General features: G+C 41.7%; 1 protein-coding gene across 1 annotated transcript in view; it reads left to right on the plus strand.

The window, feature by feature from the left end:
• Nucleotides 1-19,265, plus strand: part of LOC306741520 (NT-3 growth factor receptor-like) — a gene marked incomplete at both ends in the record, with an annotated part of 183,263 nt that overhangs the window by 22,627 nt on the left and 141,371 nt on the right. The window lies entirely within an intron of this gene.

Here is a 19,265-nt window from a genome sequence, read left to right on the forward strand (position 1 = left end):
TGTCCATAAGTAGTGGGAGGGGCGTGCCCATACGTAGTGGGAGGGGCGTGTCCAGACGTCCACGTGCCAACCCTGATGCCCTTGGAAAGTAGATGTGAGGATGAATGGGAGACATGAGACGATAATATCACGTCTCCGATTTATCGAAACACTGTATTTAACCGTAGAAAAAAAGAGGTAATTATAAGTATAATACAGGTAGATGTGCTGACTGTGGGCACAAAGACACACTAGAGCACGTTGTAGTAATTTAATTCAAAACCTAAGAAAGATTAAAGTACAGTTTGATGTTATATTCTACAAAAGAAACTGAGTGTTATTGATAACTATTTAAATCTCTTAGACAAATAGATACAATTGAGAAATGTAGTGTTTTTTATATTGCAAATACTAGCCATTCGGATTCACATAAGTAAAAGAAAATCACGAAGATGAAGAAGAAACAAGCGGGGGTTTGTCGGACTTATGGCTGGATATACTAACCTAATACGTTACATTGATGCTGGATATAACAACTCTTCTGATTCTTCTTCGCTTGTTTTCCTAACTATGAAACCCTCCGTTAGGGATAAGGATGGGAAAGGATTGTAGAATTGTGAAATCCTGCATCAAAAGTCAGATGCGTCACCCACTCATCCCTCACCCCAGCCTCCACACACCGACCTTCATAGAGCACATTCATACTCACCAGAAGATGATCCTTTTTCCATTTAGGACCCCCTCAAGATCAAAATGTCAGTCAAGGCGACATCACATAAGTCATCGCACAAGTACTGTATAGATCTCCACAGAAAACACTGAGCACCATCATGATCTCCATAGGCTGAACTTCTTTGACCCTGTGGGGATTTATTTATTTTTTTACATTCTAAGCATCACCGCTAAAAGGTTTACAGAACAGTTACATTTCCCGCACGTTGTTTGCTCCGCTCGAGTTCCTTCTGTGTAAAGATGTGTTCGGAAATTATTAGACTCGTAATGCATTTAGAGATTTCTCACACGGACTCGAGCTCCAGATGGCCAATGAGCGTAATTCAAATCACAAGAGCATCGCAAACTCTTGTCAGCCAATAAATATGGAAGTGTTATTGTGTGCGAGTGCACTGGTATGTCTGCGTCTCAGTTTGTGTGTTTGTGTGCGTGGTCCTCACACCTAATAGCGCCACATTAGTCCATCGATAACCTTTCTTTTGTCAACTCCTGCGGTTTAATACGAGTGTCGTTTCTCCCGTCGTTTGGCCGCTACCTTGCCAAACACGTGCGTCTCTGTTAAACTATTTACTGTTTGTAAATGCAGGACACGACTGGCGAGTACAGACAGAAAGATGGACTTTTCGTGGCGTTTGTTGAAAAATAATTAACAACCTCGTCCATCACTGACAATCATTCTAATGACAGTAGCTCAATTTTAAGCAGACAGTCAGAGGGGGTATCAGTAGAGGAAAGGCCAGGGGTCTGACCTCTCTCACATTCTACCTTTAAAAAATAAAAATAAAAAAGCTGTTAAACAGAAAGTTAAAGAACGTAGTGGGTACATTTCTCTATGAAGTAGTGGTCCGGATGCCATACAGTTAGCCCTAAAAGAGTTTAGAACGGAGCCAGTAATTCATTAAATGCTGAATAATGGGTTCCATTATAGCATAAAAGCGCCGGCCCTGCTTGTTTGCGCGCTTCTTCTCACTTCTAAGAAAAGTCTGGATAACGATAATGGTAAAGTTTCGTCTTTTACCTGGCATTTCGGTCACGTTCCAGTGCCCTCGGGTTGCCGGACATCCAGCGTCACCCACAACCTACAGCCTACGCCTACATTTCCTGTTGCTATGCGGTGGTTCGGCTACTTCTTTTTAATCGTATGATGATGCCATGCAGGAATTCCCTGATTTCCTCTCCAGCAGAAATCGGTAGAGGCTTGTTAATGCCAGACCACAGAGGTTCAGCACTGGACAGCTCCCCCGAGAGCGCCGGCTTGCTGTTGCTGCTGCATACAAAGTAACTGTGGAGGACAGCTGATGAAATGCTTACGTGTGCGCGTAGTGGTTGCCATGGTTTCCTCGGCTTTAGCCCCTCGCATTTGTCCAGCTCTGCTTTGCTCTGAGTAAACCCCGATTGTTACTTGGTCCAATTGGAATGGGGATTCGCTGGGGCTCCTTCTGTTCCAATTCAACTTTACGTTGCGTCTAAAGCAACAGTCCCCGTGTGAAAATGGCTCATTTATCCTGTACGCTCACTGTTGTTTTCTTCTCAGTGTGCAAGTATGGATTCCTCCACAGTCTGGGCATTTTCCTGTGTTTCTCTGAAAATGATTCTTGCTTAATGAGAACCCGGGCTCTGGGGGTTGTTCGTCCTCAAACGGACAACACACCTTGTGAATCCACTGGCAGGCACGATGCCAACCGGTGCATTTTGGGGGGCATTTGAATGTCCAGGAGTATTTTTTTGTTGCATTTAGTGCCATCTAGGTTTTAAAAAGTATTGAGAGGAATCTCTTTAGCCGAGTTCACACTACACAACTGTTTTTTTTTAGCTTTCAGAAAAAAGCCAACAGATCAGCCAACAGATCAATGAGTGTTGGTTCTGCCTGCACTCGGCACGTCAACCGTTGCAGGCTAAATATCCGGACCAGTGGAGTCTGTCAGGCGTGGAAACATTTTGTAAACGCATATGCTCGTGACCACCATGTCTAAGGCGGTAACGTCACTTACCGCGCGTGTTCAGGACAAAGTGTCGCTCTGAGACCTGACATACTCATCCGGGATTCCGCTTGGTGACAGATCCTGTGGTGTGTAACACTGCACCCCCACATGTCGCTGGTCAGTCATGGAGTGTGAAAACCACAGGGACGTCAAGACTCCTGATTACAAAACAGCTTGTTGTGTATTGTACATTTTGCTTCAGGGTGTGGGTGATTGTTGTATTTTTAATTCTAAACGTAGTGAATAAAGCTTCCTAATATTCAGGACTCCATCAGAATCAGAATCAGCTTTATTGGCCGTGTGTGTTTAGACATAAATGGAATTTGACTCCGGTTACACGTTGCTCTTCATACTTATATACATTCACAATATGTGTATACATGTTTATTGATGAGGGGGTAACTTCATTAACTGTTTGTCGCTGTCCATTGATGAGGGGTGCTGAATTTCTGTGAAGGGCATAAAAACATCCATAGTCCCAGGTTCTGAACAATATCAAGGTGTGTGCAGGGTGTCGCCTTTATTGCTTTCAGAGTTTGTCAGTTTTTTTTAAATGTCTTGACGTTGACGTTCAATTGCGTTGGATCTTGTGACAGTGCCATAGCAAATGATTCCCTTCGTTTTCGTCTTCATCAAAGCATTCACTTCCCTGGGGGAATGCATGAAGACGTCGCTCACTCTGTGGAATGTTCTGTAACAGTAAATATTGTGTTTCACCTCTGGTGTGCCATCAGTCAATTATTTCTGCAAGCATTCAGTGTCTTGGACGGAAACCAGTTCACCCTTACTGAGAGAAAGAGAGAGTTGATGTCGCTCCGGGAGAACAGATGAAAATCACACAGCTGCACTGCAGAGATTTTTCTGTCCTCATTCTTTTTCTCTCCCTTCCTCTCTCTCTCTCTCTCTCTCTCTCTCTCTCCCTCTCTCTCTCTCTCTCTCTCTCTCTCTCTCTCTCTCTCTCTCAGACAATTCCCCAAGCTTTGTCATGTGTGGGAATGCCCCGCAGAATCATCTAACCTCCACACTGTTACACTCTGCTAAAGGAATAGATAATAAATCTGTTAACGTTAGCTGTTAGCAGTTAGCGCAGCTTGGCTATATAACGAAGCTAACAGCTAACTATTACAGAGTTTGCATTGAGTTACATTGTAACACGTTCAAGCTCTATTCAAGGATAATAAGTACTGGGCGAAGGTAAATTATAACTTTGTAGAAACCTGTCTAAATGCACTGTGACAGAGATGTTTTCACAGTAATATAAAAAAATAGATATTAGAGCAAATTATGACCGGTTTCCTAACACTCACTCAGCTGTGAGTTTTAGTGTTTACTGTTTTGTTTTTGTTTATAACTGTGAAATTGAATTGTTAATCGCGGAACTTAGCTGGTACCGGTATCGTGATATCCCTGATCCTCACAAATATAGAAGTACAGGGATTTATATTTGTGTGTGTGTGTGTGTGTGTGTGTGTGTGTGTGTGTGTGTGTGTGTGTGTGTGTGTGTGTGTGTGTGTGTCACTGGAGCATGAGAGGAATGCAGTTGTTCTTTGAGAGAATATAAAAGAGGCAAGATATGCCTCCAAACCATTCTCCTCCTCCCAACTCACCCACTTTTTTTTCTATAATTCAAAGCTTTTTTAATATTAATTGAGACGATCGCTTCAAGCAATCAACCTCCTGTTGTTTTAAATATTTTCCCATTCCCCCCTCCAAAATTGGGAACATAAGATTTGTTTTCAAACACTGATAACTGAAAAAGTACATCCCATAGTGTACTGAGTGTGCTGCTTACGAAAGCCCAAAACAGTGAGCCTCGTGTCTCCACACAGAGGTCTGTGTAAGGGGCTTTGAAAAATGAAAGCACTGCTCTATAACTTAATGTCAAGAAAAGGTGGAGGGATGGAGGATGAGGACAGAAAGAAGGCGGTGTGATCACTGCTTTCCATCCATCTGTGCTTTGACACCTGTTTGGATCCCTTTTCGTCCAGAGACCTTTATTCCTCTGGGAGTTTGGATTGTATTTTGTAAATTAAAACGCGAGGTTGACTAGCATTACAAAGTGGTGCCGTATAACATCAGATTGAGAAGTATACATTAGATTAAAAAGTAACTTTTTTTCTTTAGATATGGAGGATCAGGCACATCCGAGAGCTGAAGGATAGTAATGAATCTGTCACCAGATCAAATTCCTGTCAACTCTTGTAAAGTCAGAGCTTTCGCGGCGTCAAGCTCAACAGATGAGTACACATTGTATAAACCATTACAAATTAGGCCTGTGACCCTCCCTCATTAACACCTCTCTAAATTCATTAAACTCAAAGTGTGTGTCTAAACGTGTTTCTGCCACCATCGTGTGAATTATACAAACACACACATGACGTTTGTTAGATTAACATCTCTCACGTATGATCTTGAATTGTTAAGCAATAACATTTCATGATTTTACTTATTTATTGCTGAAAGCGGATGAGTACACATTCTTCCAACTGTTTTTAAATAAAACCTCCATCATTGGCACCTCTCTCATCTCATTAGTGTGTGTGTGTGTGAGATTTGTCATATTTTGAGTCCTTCTAAAAAAAAAAATTATTCACTACCTTCAAGATATTGGGCATTATGGAGGATGAATCCGTAAGAATTAAACATTGCAAACATATTTTTTTTGCAGGAATCATCTAATTCTAATGAGAAAAATGGTCTCATATCAGATTTCTTATCTCCAGGGGTTAATCCACATCCCCATGGCCAATCCATGGCCTTTCATTTTGGCGTAACCATGACAACAGACCGCAACGGTCAACTTTTTAGCTTTTTATCTAGAGGTTTCAACGATCTAGAATTCTTTTTGGGCTAAAATCGTCGCTAGGCTATAAAGAAACGACACAAAGAGACGAGTTGGCATGATGCAGTTTTGTAGTCTCAATTAGTCACTTATTAGTAACCGCCTTTTTTAAGACACGTGAAAGCTACAAAAAACACTGGCCTTATTTCGGGCACCAACACTTTGAGACAAGGGAACCAGAAGATCTAAAACAAATTTCCTGGTGTCAAGACTCACTTCCACCTTTAAGAAACACACAAAGTCCTGTTTCCACCAATAGGTCTCGTTCAGTTTGTCAGACATTAAAACTTGTATTTCTTTGCTAAAGTTGCAGAGTACCCGGTACTTTATCTGGTACCACCTCGGTTGAGGTTCCAAGGAAGCTGAGCCGATAGTAGACGGTGGAGTTAAAACACTGCAGAGCACTGATTGGTCCGCGAATAATTGGCAATAGTGCGATTTGGGACATCACAAACCTGCGATTTTAGGTAGCAGAGCTCGTCAATAGCAATAGTAACTGCAGTTTTTTACTTCACTTGACCAGGAATTAGAAAAAAAGCCTGCCAAACTACTCCGTACAACTAACATGGATCTCGGTTTGTTCATGAAACGTTGGTTTACGGCCGAGGTTCCCGCTTTCACCAAGGTGGAAAACAAATAGAGGAAAAAGACCCGGCAGGAAAGTTGAGTCGCGTCACTTCGAGCTGTTCCATGCAGTGGAAACATACCTATTGATTTAGCATAAAATCTTACACATCTCAAAACAACACGCAGATTAAGGATTTATGACGGACCATTCTGGTGTAGTTGGTTAATCGGTAGCGTGTCAGTTGATGAAGTAAAGAATAGTGGACGGCCATGTGTAAAGGCACAGCGCTCTGAGGGACACTTCTCAAACCGTAAGGGACAGATTTATCACAGCGTGTCCCGAAGGCCTTCATATGTCTTCAGGGATTTAATGACCTGAAGTCGAACCGTCTCACACAGTGTAAAGCAGCTGTGCACGACACAAGCTGCAGAAGAAAGAGAATCACTCATATTCCTTTTGAGATAAAAGACGTTCCTGCTTTGACCACATTGAACAGAGAGGAGAGTCAAGCATGCATGTCTTATTCTTCAGTAAAGTATTTATAAGAGCCAATGGCCTTTTTTACGAGTTGTGTAAAAAGTGTTGGTGAAAAGTGAGCCGTCGGACAAGGTTGGACAGTTGATTCATTGGATTCTGCCGCTCCTGCTCCCTCACTTAGATTGTAGCTGTCTTTTCTTTGTTTGTCATTTTACATTACATTTCATTTAGCTGACGCTTTTATCCAAAGCGACTTACATGTTTGCTCTATACACCGTAGACACAGCAACGGGGAGCAATTCGGGGTTAAGTGTCTTGCTCAAGGACACATGGACATGGACATTTAAAGTCGAGACAATACCGGTTCTGGTTGTTGCATCGGCAAAAAAAAAATAGGAAGACACGCTCATGGAACTAATGTAAAGAGTAAGCATTTGGGGTGATTGGGGGCAGATACCATAGATTGCCATCTAATTGACTGCACTTCCTGTCCTTGTCACTGCCGCTCTCTCTGTGCCGTAGAATCATGGAAGATTAAAGCAGAGACTGCAGTCCATTTCACACCGACTTCATCTATTGGCTGTCAGGACTTCACTAACTCGTCTCGGCTGGTTTTTCTCTCTGTCTCTATCTCCCTCGTCACTGCTTATGTTCCTTGGTATTTCTCGCCCTCTCAGTCCTTCCCCATACCACTGGCTCGAATCCTGCAGCTAAGTGAAAGTAGACTTCAGAAACTAGCACATATGCTGTAAAGAGTTAACTTATGGTCTATGAGTCTTGGTATGTCCACTTTATAAGATTTGAAATCATAGTTTGTCGAAAACTATGGATTGAATGGGTCTTGGATATCAATTATAGGTGTCAGAAGAGACATTTGTGAAGCTTGGATTGTGGATAAAAGCTGCTCATCAGGACACTGAATGGTTTTCATAGTTCAGCGTTGGTCATGAAGTGAGTGAGTATTCTCCGCTAAAGTTACATAATTTAAGTCTTTTTGAAACTTCTTCTCAGTAGACTTTTGTATTTCATGTTTGTGTATGAAAGCTGTTGAGTCTGTTTAAAAAAGGCTGAAGTTACTGAATTGTTATGTGTGTTGTATTACCTCGTGTCCTTAAGATGCATCTTTTGGTTTTTAAATATATATAAACTATAAAAGGGAAAAGGGAATTAGTTTTGTTCTTGTTGGCATACTGTGATATTCTGTACTATCTCAGGTTCAAACTGCACCGTCTTTTCATTAAATCAATTTGAGAAGTTGAACATTTTCCTTGATTTGGGTCATTCAGGGGTCAGCAGCCAGACCGGTTGAGAACCAGTGCCCCAGACCAGTTGAGAACCAGTGCTCTAACGGAAGGGGAAGGTGAACCAATGGCAGGCTGATACCCACAGTCTACATTTAGTCAGATTTGGTTCAGACAAGGACAAAGCTGAGGGACCGCTCTGTATCTTTCTGTACAAAGTGACTGTTGCACCACTCATGATGTGTTTTCGTCATTGATTTTAATAAGTGACAGGGGATCCTGAAGGCTGGTGGTGACAGCAGGTCCCTTTGGTGTTGGAGACTGACCGTCTGCTGAACTTCAGCGGGGAGGTGCAGCTGGCAAAAAGGTTCAAGTGAAATGCTTCCCCAAAGGCGGTAGTCTGTTCAATAAATACACTGACAACCTTCACTTCTAAATTTGATTCACTACCTTCAAGATATTGGGCATTATATGGAGGATGAATCCGTAAGAATTAAACATTGCAAACATATTTTTTTTGCAGGAATCATCTAATTCTAATGAGAAAAATGGTCTCATATCAGATTTCTTATCTCCAGGGGTTAATCCACATCCCATGGCCAATCCATGGCCTTTCATTTTGGCGTAACCATGACAACAAACCGCAACGGTCAACTTTTTAGCTTCATCTAGAGGTTTCAACGATCTAGAATTCTTTTTGGGCTAAAATCGTCCATGATGACGATGATGAATGTGTGAGATCTTTCATAGACCTCAAAATTAATGTAGCCTGATAATCAGATTCAATTACAATGCCAATACTGCAGCATCAGCATATTGTTGATTCTGTTACACAGATGGCCGCCACTAGCTGGTCATCAGACAGACTGTCAAAAGAACAGTAGATTGCACAGTAGAAGGGTTGACACATTTTTGTTGGCCAATCCCTGAAGTTAGCGTCCAACTAGTTCCCTCGAGAAACAGCCAACAGGACTTTCCTATTACATTTTGGATTAATGCAGAAAAAAAACTTGGTTTAGGATACTTTTGTTCAGCAAGATAATCTTTTACAAATTAACAAAATCGGCAGCAGTAAAAAAGCTAACGCTGGGCTATAAAGAAACGACACAAAGAAACGAGTTGGCATGATGCAGTTTTGTAGTTTCAATTAGTCACTTATTAGTAACCGCCTTTTTTAAGACACGTGAAAGCTACAAAAAACACTGGCCTTATTTCGGGCACCAACACTTTGAGACAAGGGAACCAGAAGATCTGAAACTAATTTCCTGGTGTCAGGACTCATTCCTGCAGCACGCTAAATGGTGGCCACAATAGCAGATTGATACAGTTCCAGGATAACACCTTTCCCCCGAGGCTAGCAGCTCTGTAAATAACAGCACATCGAGGCTTGCGTCGGGGCAACAGATCTGTGGCAGAAGCCTCTCATAACGTCTCAATCTGTCTGTGGAGCAACGAGAAAATCATTAATTTCCTTCCACTCTTAGCACTGGTGTCACACACGCGCACATTGAAGACCATTTAATACTCAAACACGCTGTCTGTTTCCTTGTCAGCATGTGTCCTCCTCAATGTCAAACCTGTATCAGCCCCCGCTCCTCCTCCCTCCCACACGCAAACATTTGTTGGGCTCTTCAGTAAATTGAGCTTCATGAATGTTTAATGTATTTGAAACCAAACACAGAAATTGATTCAACCCTAACACCTTACACACACACACACACCAGGGACACACAGGTGCAATCACAACCCATTCTCTCACCTCCCCCTTTGTTTCTTCTTCAATCCTTTCTCTATCTCTCTCTCTCTCTTTCTCTCTCTCTCTCTCTCTCCCTCCACCCGCCTTCTCTTTCGGTTCCTGCCGAGCGTCTGGCTGAATGTAAATAGCGTGTGATAGCTGAAGATGTTGGAAGCAGCTAGTTGGCCCTCAGGGGGCCTTTTCTTTCTTTTAATGACAGGTTGGCTTTCAGAAGGCGTGAATACATTAGTGGTGAGAGAGAAAGAAAGAGAGAGAGAGAGCGAGGGAGAGAGCATGAGAGTCAAAAATGATAAAGGATTTCTGAAAGTCACATGCAGAACATACACAACATCTAGAAAGAAGGTGCAGGTGATGCGTAGCGCAGCGGTAACTTACAGCTTCTACTTGCACTGCACACAGAATTATATGAAGGACTAAATATTTAGACACATTGGGGAAGCTCTACTTTCACATTGCAGATGACATAGTTTTAATGTCATTTTTCCAAAAGCTCAAGCCTATGTTTTTTGACATCTTGGCATCTGCACCGAAGTGGAAGGGCGTCGTGGTGCAATGTTGGTGCTCATTAGGAACAACATTACGCTTTCTGCTCAGACCTAGCGCGGCGTACCAGACTGTTTGTGTTACGCAGAACCATCTGAGGGGTCATCGCTGGAAACTGTTGAGAAAAAGGAAGGAACTTTCAAAAAAATACTTTTGGTTGAACTATCTGTCAATCAAACTCTTGCCGAAGCCAGTCGGGAGAAGAGAGAAAACATCTTGTGGTGACCGTCGCTCAGTGGTAGAGCAGGGTCATCCTTCCATCAGAGGGTCGGTGGTTCGATCCCCTGCCCCACTTGTGTTACCCCAAATTGTTCCTGTGATGTTTGAATGGGTATGAATGATAGATAGCCCTGATGGGCAGGTGGCACCTAGCATGGTAGCTCTTGTCATCAGAGTGTGAATGATGACATGTAGTGTTAAATAGCGTTGAGTGGTCAGAACACTGGAAGAGTGCTATACAAGTACCTTCCATTTTCCTTTGAGAAAAGCCTTCAGCGTTGTTCTTCTTTCATTGAAGAAATGCTCTCCAGTTCTGGTACAACCGATGTTATTGCAGCAGCTATGCTAACTTCTTCAGGAGCGGCCATTGTTGTTGAGAACCACAATTCGCCTCTACGCGCCGCGCCACACAAACCTTAGTCACGCCCCTCAGCTGCCAGTAGCTCCTAAAAAATTAATGAAATCACAAATCCCCTTTTCATTGGTTTCATTGGCCATTGAAACATTAGCACTGATTGATGACTTTCCCCCCAAACAACTTGCAACAATGACGCCTGCTTTTCATCTGCAGTCTCTGATCAGAGAGAGTGGCTCTGTGTGATTTACCGAAGCAGTAACTTCACTATTCATTTTAAACCCCCTGTCACAGCGTCAGGATCGAGATCTAACAGTTATTAATGTTTTTTCAGCCGCGGTCATTTTTACTCACAGATTCCAAGAATACCAGCAAAATCATGGCTCTCCTGAGGGTCCGAAAATCTATTTTTTAATCTCCGCCACGAGGATCATGTGATCGGCCGCCAAATATATGAGTGCTGTGTGAGTGAGGGTGCGTCTCCGTGTCTTTCCACGGCTGATCTCGCATTCTGCTGCAGCAAACTGCATACTATTTTGGGTGGACCAGTTTTGGCTGCATGCTCAGGACTTAACACCTTTTTGCTTATTTCAGACGGCCATTGACTGCCTGCTGACTCCTCACTTGCTCACATCTCTCCGACCCACAAGCCGCTACAGTGGGTGGGAAACAGTTTGCTTACGTTTGTTGTTTTGGACGGTTGTCTTTGGCACACAGTAAACACACAGCCGAGTACATGGCCGTCATTCAGCTGCTGCTAACCAGTTGTGTTTTCCTGGTGATTGGGCGGCCGGAGTTACATAAACTGTATTTGCATAGCCGTGAGATTAGCATCAAACTGATAGTGGAGCCTTGATATTGTGTATACAACCATCCATCATTTCCGTCCTCTTTTTGGGGTTCAGATTGCAAGCTAAGCTACGTAGAACAGAAGCCCCTCCCCTACCAGTACTTCCTCCAGTAACGCCTCCCTCCAGAGCATTCATGGTCTCCCACCAGTTGGATGTGCATGACATTTTTTTCATCAGTAGGCATTCAGGAGGCATCCTGATGATGAGATTCCAGTGTCAGACATGACAATAAACCTCATTTTGATTGTTTTTTTTAACAGTTTGCTAAGATACTCTTATACTTATACGTTTCAAAGGCTGAGCCAATGCCACAGTGATGAATCTAACTTGCAAGCTTTTCATTTGACCGGTGTGATGAGTTGACTGTCCAAGCAGTGAAATCCGCTAATTCTCTGTGTGTAACAGAAACGCTTCAGGTGTTTTAGTAGTTGGTTTATCTATCTATCTATCTATCTATCTATCTATCTATCTCCACCTGCAAGCTTCCCTCTTGGTTATTCTATTTGTTTTCTTCTCTCATTGCTTTCCCCTCTCTTCACCTCCATGTCTCCGTCTCTTACGCTTTGGAGGCAGAGTGCGTAGGAGGCTGCTGTAGTGTTGCAGTTCCTTCTCTTGTCCTGGCAGGCAAACATTGATGGTTTGTGTGTGGGTGAGGGGGTCGGACTCTTCACACACTGCCAAGATCAGGAAGGAAAAGGGGCGGGGTGGTGGATGGGGGTGTTGAGGACAGGGGCGGTGTTGGCATCAAAAGCCAGTTCTGGGCTGGAACGTCTTCCATACGAGAACTGGGGATTCATTGAGAGAAACGTAACCAGCGAATAGTCTATAACATGACAAAGCAACTCAACTCATCTTGGTGACTTCATCATTAGCAATATATATTTATCATAATTTCCCCACCAACGTATCCTCCAACCTTCACTTCTCTGCTACTCTCCCCTGTCTTCTCACTCTCTCTGCATATCACAAATCTGTTTATGCAGCAGCAGAATCTGATCTGAAGTATCTCCATATTTAGATGATGCACAGGCTGCTTGTTAGGACAGAGGAGCTGCTTCAACGCAATTATTCAAAACATATCGGCTCCCTGTCTACGCATGTCAGGCCTGTAAGGAGAAACCTGTGTTGTAATATCTGGTGGTGACCTTTCATTTGAAAAAACAAGTTACAAAAGCCCTGAAGTCATTTTTTTAGGAGCAGGTCTTTTCTCTCTCAGCTAATCTCAAGGTCATACATGCTTTTATGTGTGATATCTGTTTGATATTTTTCATCAAAACATATCTTTATAAAAACGTTTTGTTTATGCTATAGACATGCCCTGTCTGTTTTATAATAATAATACTTTTTATTTTTATTTTTAATCTTATATTATTATTGCGTATATTATTCCACATTCTTATCATATTATTTCAATTGTAACTTCGTAAATAAAGTTGATTATTATTCATTATTATTCATGGTTTATTCAGTGGAGGACAGTTTCAGTATTGTAATGCTCTGGGACATTTCCAGGCATAACATTATACAGTTCTGCTCTCCAGGTCCTTTCTTTCTGGAATGTTTTCAAGCAAAACCGGTTCATTTGAAATCCAAGGTTTATACTGACGGATGTTTTTAAACATCAACATGGTTCTTTTTTTTTACTTTTAAACTTTCATTCAAGCATTGCAAGTGGCTGTTTCCGCCTTGCTGTACTTGAGTCCAAGGGATTTCTGTTTAATTCCACAAAGCATTGGGTGGATACTCTATGACTGTAATATAATAAGAACAGTCTTCAAGTGTATCTGCCTGGCACGACCAGGAAGCGACTGCTGAACCAGAACATGATAATGTCATGGCAGAAATTTGCCTGAGTATCCTGTCTTGTCTTGGATTGTCAGAATAAATACAGTAAATGTGTTTTATTTGGGCTGTTCCTTAGTAGTAATCATTTTGTAATCCAATAAGAATGTTTTTATATTTTCCTGAGTGTGCATCATCAACTGGTTGTGCTTAAGACAAGGCGCCACGTTTGATTGAGTTGGTAGTTTCAGGACTGGTATGGGTTTAAAAATGGATCATTAAGTTGGTTGGGGAACAATGTGTTTTAGGCGACAGGACTTTTTTTTTTTACCAGTAGACAAATACATATATGTTATGATTTTCACTTTCGTTTAGTTTGTTTTCTGCTTTATTTTGAAGATCCCTGCCTCTTTGTTTGACTTCCTGTCTTTGTTCTTTCCCCCTCCTATTTTCTGTACATCCCCTCTGTTGTATTCATCTTGTCAGCCTGGCTCAACTCCCTTGAGATTAGTCTCTTGTGTATTTACAGTCCTTATAGTCTTTTGTCTGTTGGTTGTTATAAAACGTATAAATTTATTTCATTGTAATGTTGCCTAGTGTACATAAAACAATGTTACACAGTCGGTTGTAATAAGAAAGAGCTTGTGAGCCGTGTCAGTGGCTGCAGTTTATTTCGCCATGGCAGCAATGTGCATGGAATGCATTTCGTTTTATTGCAGAACAGGCTGCCTGTTCATATCGGCATGAGGGGCTTTGTATGCCATGCTTGTAGGCCAAATGGAAGTGATGTGAAACCTGCACCCAGAAAAGCAAAAAATAAATACAAATAAAGTGAAATTGTTGCTAATGCATATACACTCCTAGAATAATGTATCTAATGATTATCTAAACAAACACATCTTTGGATGTCAGCTTCAGCTTCAGTGCACAGAAACATTGAATTGAGTCTAACTATTGAAGACAGTCCCATCATGTCTGTCTGGGACATGCTTGATAATCAGGACTGTCTTCATTTCACCAGTTACTCTATCGAGCTCGCCCCTTTGTTTTTAGGTTTACTTGCGCAACGAAACACTCGTTGTTTGTGTTGAAACAAGTACTTTCTTTCCTGTAAAACAACTGACGTCTGTAAAGACTGGACATTCTGTAACTAGACAAATTAGAATTAGTCAACGTTGACTTAGAACTACACGAGACACAAAAGGAGGTCTCCTGGGTGAAAGTTCTGTGCTTGTTGAAAGCCCTGTGTCTCATACAGATGATAAAGGGTACGTCAATGCGTCTGTAGCAGACATTGAGGCGCACTGACCAAGCGTCAGTATTTGTTTGGAGGGCAGCGTAGTCATTTACTTCACACTCTTTTCTTTTTTTAAACCAGCAGTGTCATGTTTTTGTAGTATGAGGAGCTTGTCAGTTATAAGTCTTTTCTCAGTGTGAGTTTGATTTGCTCCAGCCGAGGCTGCTTTTCAGCGTGAGCTGCATTTCAAGAAGGCTGCAGAGTGCTCAGTCCATGCTGTAATCTATGCACAAAAAAAGAGGCAACTTTGTTGCTGCGAGCAAAGAGGATTTAATTTATTACCAAGCGAAGCCGCTTCTTTGACACTGGCCGTTCTATAGGAGTTTATATTCGGAGATGAAAAGCCGCTACAGTGAGTGTAGAAAAAAGCTCCCCTGCGGGGAGCACTCAATGGAAATACTTTCAGAAGTTGAATTTAAACTGATTGTGAATGTGTCTGCACATTGTATCTTAAAGAATTCTCCTTCTGTGTATGGATGTGTGTGCTTCCAGTTGGCCCAGTAACGGGTTTGTTACTGACTATTCAGACTGGAATTGGATGAAGGAGCCGTCCTGTGTTGTTAATGTTATCACAATGTGTTTTGTTTTTAATATTTATTGATGATGCTAATTATCGCAATATATATTTAATAATAATAATGCAAATGACCAATGTACATTTTTTGTGACCAATTATTTCTTGGCTTCCCTTTTCTGTCTTTTTTTTTGCATTCATTATGGGGGGAGACATTGTGTTGAATAAATAATAAAAATACATTTCAATTTTAAACACACTTTTCTTTCAAAATAAACTTTTTGACTTTGCATAATGCATCTACATGCATGTTCTATGTATGTTTATTTACATTCACGTGGTGAAATGGAATGAAATACAGAATCTCCGAAGAACAGAACCCGAGAGAAGCCAGAAGGTTAAGAGCACAGCAGAGACTTCCGCCGGCTAACTTCCTGTTAGCCCTACGCTAACTTAAATGAGGATACAATATTCAGTGGTACGGCTTTCTAGACTTTTTCAAATGTTATCAGACCAAATTGATTAAATTCTGATAGTGAAACGAGTCCTTTTGCGCTCCATACAATTAATCCACCATTAACTGATAAAAAATATATTAAAAAAATGCTCCTCAATCAAGGAAATCTTCAATATTGTTTTATCGCCCAGTCTAATTATAAGTCACTTTTTTGACACGTTTGACCGTTAGCATTCAAATAGAGTCATGTGTTTGTCCACCTGATGAATGTAAGGCCAATCTATTTAGCTCTGTTTTTTGGTCTCCATCGACTCCTACATGTCTCTTTACACGTTCCACTGGGTTCACCAGCTGGTCTGTCAGCTGCTGCACAGGTAGCGTGCAGTGGCTTTATCTGAGCCAAAACAGCTGTCTGCTATGTTGACGAGGTTGATGGAGGTGGAGTTTTCGGCACAGGAGAGTTGACCCCGTGGCTTCGTCAATATGAGGGGCGCCTTTCTGATGATGCATAACCGTTTGATCCAATGCTATTGTAAAGATACTGATGAGTGCAGCTTTAAATTATGATATGAGAAAAAAATTAGAGCGTGTGTGGAATTCTTGTGATTCCTTGACTGTAAGCTTGGATGTTTCTGATTTAACAGGGTGATCACATGAACACACGGAAGATGCCGTCTGAACCTGGTATGATCGGAGGACAAAAGTTCCATTGAAAAGACATTTGTAACCACGGCCACAGACAAGAAATAACTGTCAGAGAGAGAAAGAGAGGGAGGGAGGGAGGGGGAGAGAGAGAGAGAGAGAGAGAGTAAATATGCAAAGGTGTTTTGGTGTTGAATCAATTCCAGGAAGACAGATGGACAAACAGCACCTCTAATTGATCTTTCCATGAATACCTTTGTAACTAAACACACAGAGAGGAATGTAGGAGTGTACATGTACACACACACACACACACACACACACACACACACACACACACACACACACACGGTCAGGGCTAGGAGGAGGTCTCTTGGGTAAACAGATGTTCAGTGTGATGTGATTTGCGTGTTTTGATTTGCTGCCATCCACTGCCGGATACAAAATGGGCCACTATCCTGTTTCTGCTGCGGGGGCTCCCACAAGGCCACGCTGCAAAAACTTTCACGGCCAACAAACCACAGCAGCCAGTCAGATCAGACCATGTCGACATGAATACTTGAAAAACTGCGAAGAACCTCATTAAGGTTTGATTAAACAGTTTGCTGAACAATTGTGTACACTCTGAATGAGAGATGCACCGAAGCCGATGACGGTATTGGTGTTAGGTGCAACGATAGCGAGTATCTGGTCAAGAGAGTGTGTGTTTGTGTGTGTGATAGATAGATCGATAGATAGATAGATACTTTATTAATCCCCAAGGGGAAATTTGTAGTCATAGTAGCGCAAATTTCCCCTTGGGGATTAATAAAGTATCTATCTATGTATGTGTGTGTGATGAAGAGTATGAAGTCAGCCGTAACAGAAGAGCTGTTGCAGTACAGTCTGTGCATAAATGCTCCAACGCGTCGAGACCCTTGAGGTGACCCAAGCTAAGTTCCCGTGTCGCAGCCAGCGGATGATTAAAGTAAAGGGTTTGTCCTGATGTCAGTAATGGCGCCGGCTCAGTCACACTTAGGGTGGACCAGTGCTATTCTCCTTTAAGTGACAAGACACATCTCTGAGTTTTATACAGATATATCAGTGGTGGGCCGTCAGGGCCTGCTAAGCCTTCACTGCTGGCCTATACAGAATCACAAAGTTATAGCTATTTTAAAATGTAATTGTTTTTCACAAACACAACATGTACTATAATTATTTTTCCCTATTAGCTTATTTTCTCATTGCACAGCTCCTTGTTTTCATCTGTTGCAAGCCTTCAGTCTTCAGCCTGCAGCGCTGTGCAGCTGGTTTGAAGGAGAAGCTTTCATCCAATCAGATGTTTTCTCTCCTGTGTCTCTAGGCCAGCAAAGCAGTTTAAGCAGGCTTTAGCAGATTAAAGTACACCGGGAGTGGACGCTGTGGTTGATTGTCATGGTTTTCAACAAATCAGATCTTTAGTTTGACAAGCTGGGCGGATTCTTTGACGTGCAGGACCTGCAAAATGGCTGGATGTATATGATTGGTCAGTGGCCCAGCGTGACCATTAACATGCGCTGTGATTGGTCAATGGGGCACAAAGCTACTAGTAACTTCTAGCTGGGCGCGTTTTGTGACTTTACAGCAGGGGTGCCCAATACGTCGATCGCGATCTACCAGTCGATCGCGGAGGTAGTGCAGGTAGATCGCATGCCATTTAAAAAATAATAATAATTAAAAAAAATTAAAAAAACTTTAGCGACAAAACCCAGCTCCCAGTGTGCAAATTAATGTCAATCACTACGGACGCTGCGCCCGCAATGGTTGGCCGCTTGAATGGATGTATTGCCAAGTACAGGGAGATGTTTTCCCCGACTTCCTTAATTACCACTGCATAATACACCAACAAGCATTATGCGCTGCAACGCTAAACATGAAAGAGATCACGGATGTGGCAACAAAGATCGTCTAATCGAGCGAGACCTTTTCAAAGACGGATGTTCTGTGCGCATCTGGAGAAGGACTGCAGCCACTCTGACCTCCTGCTGCACACTGATGTGAGACGCTTATAGAGCTCTGTCCGGAGATACAGGAGTTTCTCCATGTTGTTAAACATGCAGAATACAACCAACTAAGAGCATGTCAATATGATCACGTTTCTGAATTACAATTTAAAACGTGTGTAAATTGTGTGTTCCCCTGAAGGAGGGAGCGGCAAGACGTGGGACTGTAATAAGTCATTTTGATTTACTTTTAAACCCTTGCGCTTTAATTATCGGGAAGGATGGACAATTTTTTTAAACTTTTGGACTTTGAATGGCACTTGCAGCCCAGTTATTCTTTAGATATTTTGCACTTTCAGAGGCTTGATTGCTATGTTGAGTTACCTTTAAAGCTTTATTTGTACTTTGTCTTTATTTTTAAAGCATATTTGCAGTTTAATTTGTATTACTATTTAATTTATTTGTTATGATGATGTTCTGATGTTCAGATCTTGTTACTCAAATACATATATATATATATATGTATGTATGTGTGTTTTACTGATAGCAGGGTTAAACGGTTAATCCTCAACTTCCCTGCTACAAACTATGCTCTGTTTGTTTCAGGAAAACCTAACTTTGAATGTTAAAATGTCAGCAACAGCATCAAGTCGAATATTTTGATTTGTTAGTCAGAATCCGAGAAGCATCTGATGACAAAACATGATTTCAAAGTTATTGTTAGAACTGGAATGGTGTTATGAACCCTCATGTTGGTACTCGGTATCAACAAGTGAGCAAATATAAGTACTTTTCTTATCTGAATACATTTTTTTACAAAAAAAGTTCAAGACATTTTTTAGATGTAAACATAACTTTGATAACATGTTTTAACGTTTGTCAGAACCGTTGGATAGCGATTTGACTGTTCACTGAGTCCCCGCCCCCAAATGCAGACTGGCAAATCATCATTTTTGATAATTGCAGCAGTGATTGAAGACCTACTTGAATTTAAAAAAATCCTGTTGTTCCTCAATTTCTTTGTCTTCTGTCTCGAACTGTGATGGTTAATTTGAACATTGTGATCT

This window comes from Taurulus bubalis (genome assembly GCF_910589615.1).
Source record: "Taurulus bubalis genome assembly, chromosome: 9".
Taxonomy (NCBI): Eukaryota; Metazoa; Chordata; class Actinopteri; order Perciformes; family Cottidae; genus Taurulus; species Taurulus bubalis.